This window comes from Oncorhynchus masou, chromosome 20 (assembly GCF_036934945.1).
Source record: "Oncorhynchus masou masou isolate Uvic2021 chromosome 20, UVic_Omas_1.1, whole genome shotgun sequence".
NCBI classification, from domain to species: Eukaryota; Metazoa; Chordata; class Actinopteri; order Salmoniformes; family Salmonidae; genus Oncorhynchus; species Oncorhynchus masou.
Genome location: NC_088231.1, coordinates 25991229 through 25997228, shown reverse-complemented (window position 1 = coordinate 25997228; position 6000 = coordinate 25991229).

The following is a 6000-nucleotide window of genomic DNA, read 5'->3' as shown; positions in this document are numbered from 1 at the left end:
TTCTACTCTTATAACTTCTACTCTTGTATCTTCTACTGTTGTAACTTCTACTGTTGTATCTTCTACTGTTGTAAAGTCTGCTGTTATCTCAGTTGTTGGTTCCTGTCTGTTCGCTGCACAGCTGGAGTCTCTGTATGACTCAGTCTAATATCAGAGACAGTTTTAACAGTCAACCTCATTAAAGGGGAAACTGTCTAACCAATAGTACGACACTAACCACCACCATGTGACCACAGACTTATTTTCTGAGAACCATGTTTGTTTATCACAGTGAAGATTAGTTTGTATATTTAGTTTATATTAGTTTAGTTTACTACAGTGTAGATTAGTGTGTAATTTTAGTTTCTGTTAGTTTAGTTTATCACAGTGTATATTAGTTTGTAAAATAAATAGATATATTAATAATGATAAAATAATTGAAATGCTGCATTACGTCTTGCTATGTCGTCAGCCATCAATGGCTATGTAGAGTTGTATCTACTATGCTGTCTCCTGGGTAGAGTTGTATCTACTATGCTGTCTCCTGGGTAGAGTTGTATCTACTATGCTGTCTCCTGGGTAGATTTGTGTATCTACTATGCTGTCTCCTGGGTAGAGTTGTATATACTATGCTGTCTCCTGGGTAGAGTTGTATCTACTATGCTGTCTCCTGGGTAGAGTTGTGTATCTACTATGCTGTCTCTTGTCTAGAGTTGTATCTACTATGCTGTCTCCTGGGTAGAGTTGTGTATCTACTATGCTGTCTCCTGGGTAGAGTTGTATCTACTATGCTGTCTCCTGGGTAGAGTTGTGTATCTACTATGCTGTCTCCTGGGTAGAGTTGTATCTACTATGCTGTCTCCTGGGTAGAGTTGTATCTACTATGCTGTCTCCTGGGTAGAGTTGTATCTACTATGCTGTCTCCTGGGTAGAGTTGTATCTACTATGCTGTCTCCTGGGTAGAGTTGTATCTACTATGCTGTCTCTTGTCTAGAGTTGTATCTACTATGCTGTCTCCTGGGTAGAGTTGTATATCTACTATGCTGTCTCTTGGGTAGAGTTGTGTATCTACTATGCTGTCTCCTGGGTAGAGTTGTATCTACTATGCTGTCTCCTGGGTAGAGTTGTATCTACTATGCTGTCTCCTGGGTAGAGTTGTATCTACTATGCTGTCTCCTGGGTAGAGTTGTATCTACTATGCTGTCTCCTGGGTAGAGTTGTATCTACTATGCTGTCTCCTGGGTAGAGTTGTATCTACTATGCTGTCTCCTGGGTAGAGTTGTATCTACTATGCTGTCTCCTGGTTAGAGTTGTATCTACTATGCTGTCTCCTGGGTAGAGTTGTATCTACTATGCTGTCTCCTGGGTAGAGTTGTGTATCTACTATGCTGTCTCCTGGGTAGAGTTGTGTATCTACTATGCTGTCTCCTAGGTAGAGTTGTAACTACTATGCTGTCTCCTGTGTAGAGTTGTATCTACTATGCTGTCTCCTGGGTAGAGTTGTATCTACTATGCTGTCTCCTGGGTAGAGTTTTGTATCTACTATGCTGTCTCCTGGGTAGATTTGTGTATCTACTATGCTGTCTCCTGGGTAGAGTTGTATCTACTATGCTGTCTCCTGGGTAGAGTTGTATCTACTATGCTGTCTCCTGGGTAGATTTGTATCTACTATGCTGTCTCCTGGGTAGAGTTGTATCTACTATGCTGTCTCCTGGGTAGAGTTGTATCTACTATGCTGTCTCCTGGGTAGAGTTGTATCTACTATGCTGTCTCCTGGGTAGAGTTGTATCTACTATGCTGTCTCCTGGGTAGAGTTGTATCTACTATGCTGTCTCCTGGGTAGAGTTGTATATCTACTATGCTGTCTCCTGGGTAGAGTTGTATCTACTATGCTGTCTCCTGGGTAGAGTTTTGTATCTACTATGCTGTCTCCTGGGTAGATTTGTGTATCTACTATGCTGTCTCCTGGGTAGAGTTGTATCTACTATGCTGTCTCCTGGGTAGAGTTGTATCTACTATGCTGTCTCCTGGGTAGAGTTGTATCTACTATGCTGTCTCCTGGGTAGAGTTGTGTATCTACTATGCTGTCTCCTGGGTAGAGTTGTATCTACTATGCTGTCTCCTGGGTAGAGTTGTATCTACTATGCTGTCTCCTGGGTAGAGTTGTGTATCTACTATGCTGTCTCCTGGGTAGAGTTGTGTATCTACTATGCTGTCTCTTGTCTAGAGTTGTATCTACTATGCTGTCTCCTGGGTAGAGTTGTGTATCTACTATGCTGTCTCCTGGGTAGAGTTGTATCTACTATGCTGTCTCCTGGGTAGAGTTGTATCTACTATGCTGTCTCCTGGGTAGAGTTGTATCTACTATGCTGTCTCCTGGGTAGAGTTGTATCTACTATGCTGTCTCTTGTCTAGAGTTGTATCTACTATGCTGTCTCCTGGGTAGAGTTGTGTATCTACTATGCTGTCTCCTAGGTAGAGTTGTATCTACTATGCTGTCTCCTGGGTAGAGTTGTATCTACTATGCTGTCTCCTGGGTAGAGTTGTATCTACTATGCTGTCTCCTGGGTAGAGTTTTGTATCTACTATGCTGTCTCCTGGGTAGAGTTGTGTATCTACTATGCTGTCTCCTGGGTAGAGTTGTGTATCTACTATGCTGTCTCCTGGGTAGAGTTGTGTATCTACTATGCTGTCTCCTGGGTAGAGTTGTGTATCTACTATGCTGTCTCCTGGGTAGAGTTGTATCTACTATGCTGTCTCCTGGGTAGAGTTGTATCTACTATGCTGTCTCCTGGGTAGAGTTGTATCTACTATGCTGTCTCCTGGGTAGAGTTGTATCTACTATGCTGTCTCCTGGGTAGAGTTGTATCTACTATGCTGTCTCCTGGGTAGAGTTGTATCTACTATGCTGTCTCCTGGGTAGAGTTGTATCTACTATGCTGTCTCCTGGGTAGAGTTGTATCTACTATGCTGTCTCCTGGGTAGAGTTGTATCTACTATGCTGTCTCCTGGGTAGATTTGTGTATCTACTATGCTGTCTCCTGGGTAGAGTTGTATCTACTATGCTGTCTCCTGGGTAGAGTTGTATCTACTATGCTGTCTCCTGGGTAGAGTTGTATCTACTATGCTGTCTCCAGGGTAGAGTTGTATCTACTATGCTGTCTCCTGGGTAGAGTTGTATCTACTATGCTGTATCCTGTGTGACATGGAGAACAGAGATAATAGTTCATCAGAGACATTTACTCACACCCCTCATTTCCTCTTTCGGGAACGGAGGGGGGTCTATGTGTCTAAGGTCTTCACACATATTTTATCTCTCTATCCATCTATCTGTCTGTCTCTACATGTATGTCTGTTTGTTTGTCTGTGTCTCCCTCTCTCTCCCCCTCTCTTTCTGTCTGTATCTCCCTCTCTCTCCCCCTCTCTCTCCCCTCTCTATATATCTCTGTCTGTATGTCTGTCTGTCTGCCTCTCTCTCCCCCTCTCTGTCTGTCTGTATCTCCCTCTCTCTCTGTATGTCTGTCTGTATCTCCCTCTCTCTCCCCCTCTCTGTCTGTCTGTATCTCCCTCTCTCTCCCCCTCTCTGTCTGTCTGTATCTCCCTCTCTCTCCCCCTCTCTGTCTGTCTGTATCTCCGTCTGTCTCTCCCCCTCTCTCCCCCCTCTCTGTCTGTTATGAACTGTAGATGTAAGAGGGTGTATTGCAAAAAAAATGAGCATGCACACATGTGCACTTCATACTGCTGCAAGGTGATAGCTGCAGGACGTAAACAGCAGAGAAGTCTAGTCTAACTCTTCACACTGCTACAACGTGATACAACGCTGCAGGACCTAAACAGCAGAGAAGTCTAGTCTAACTCTTCACACTGCTTCAACCTGATAGCTGCAGGACCTAAACAGCAGAGAAGTCTAATGTTTTCTCTGCTGTCTCAGTGAGGAGAGTTATTCAGATATATGTGTTAGACTGTATGTCTGCATCTGTCTCAGAGGGGTTTCAGTGGTGATGTCATTCACACCTATTGAAACTCAGGCGGTCCACTTCCTGTTACACTTTAAGCAGTGGTTTAATCTGAGACTTTGATGTGATGTTGAAAACAGCAGCAGGATGAACAGTAGCTCAATGCAAGATGGTGAACTCACAAAGATTAACTGTTGTCTCCTTTGTGACATGAACACCAGAGATAATAGTTATTCAGAGATGTCTCTATCTTTTTTTCAGGGAGGGCCTAAGGTCTACAATTACTCTCACTTCTCCTTCTCTCTTCCTCATTCTCTATCTACATCAAAACAAGTGGAGAGTCACTAACTGCATTGCACACTTTTCTACCAACATTCTGTTTATCAAAGGACAGTATGGTGTCACTTTTTATTTCACCTTTATTTAACCAGGTAGGCTAGTTGAGAACAAGTTCTCATTTACAACTGCGACCTGGCCAAGATAAAGCAAAGCAGTTCGACACGTACAACAACACAGAGTTACACATGGAATGAACAAAACATACAGTCAATAATACAATAGAAAAAAAAGAAAAGAAAAAGTCTATATACAGTGAGTGCAAATGAGGTAAGATAAGGGAGGTAAGGCAATAAATATGCCATGGTGGCGAAGTAATTACAATATAGCAATAAAACACTGGTAGATGTGCAGAAGATGAATGTGCAAGTAGAGATACTGTGAAAAAGGAGCAAAATAAATAAATACAGTATGTGGATGCGGTAGATAGATGGGCTGTTTTGACTTTGAATACGTGGATAACTACAAATACCTAGGTGTCTGGCTAGACTGTAAACTCTCCTTCCAGACTCACGTTAAGCATCTCCAATCAAAAATGAAATCTAGAAATGGCTTCCTATTTCGCAACAAAGCTTCCTTCATTCATGTTGCCAAACATACCCTCGTAAAACTGACCATTCTACCAATCCTTGACATCGGCGATGTCATCTATAAAATAGCCTCCAACACTCTACTCAGCAAACTGTATGTAGTCTATCACAGTGCCATCTGTTTTGCCACCATAGCCCCATACACTACTGACCACTGCGATCTATACGCTCTCGTTGGCTGGCCCTCGCTTCATACTCGTCGCCAAACCCACTGGCTACAGGTTATCTACAAGTCTCTGCTAGACAAAGCCCCGCCTTATTTCAGCTCGCTGGTCACCATAGTAGCACCCACTCGTAGCACGCGCTCCAGCAGGTAAATCTCATTGGTCACCCCCAAAGCCAATTCCTTTGGTCGCTTTTCCTTCCAGTTCTCTGCTGCCACTGACTGGAACAAACTGCAAAATTCACTGAAGCTGGAGATTCCCATCTCCCTCACTAGCTTTAAGAACCTGCTGTCAGAGCAGCTCACAGATCACTGCACCTGTTCATAGCCCATCTGTATACAGCCCATCTATCTACCTCATTCCCATACTGTATTTATTTTGCTCCTTTTGCACCACAGTATCTCTACTTGCACATCCATATTTTGCACATCTACCATTCCAGTGTTTAATTACTATATTGTAATTACTTCGCCACCATGGCCTATTTATTGCCTTAACTCCCTTATTTGATCTAATTTGCACTCACTGTATATAGACTTTGTTTTCTTTTTTTCTACTGTATTATTGACTGTATGTTTTGTTCATTCCATGTGTAACTCTGTGTTGTTGTATGTGTCGAACTGCTATGCTTTATCTTGGCCAGGTCGCAGTTGCAAATGAGAACTTGTGCTCAACTAGCTGACCTGGTTAAATAAAGGTGAAATTAAAAAAAAAAAAAAAAAAATAATATTTAAAAATGTGGTTGATGATTGTATGTATGATTGACGAAAAAATTGATAAATGGTCCATGAAGCACTTTTTTTTTAGAGAGGGCTGTATTTAAAAAAATCTTTTAGATTTTCAAAATTTTACCCTTGGGTCTTGATTTTGTGACAATTTGCCATTTAAAAATCTACGATAGAGAGCGTTCGCCAACTTTGGAATTTTTGGTGTATGACCCTTCGTATTTGCCATGTTCTACTTGCCATGAGGTTT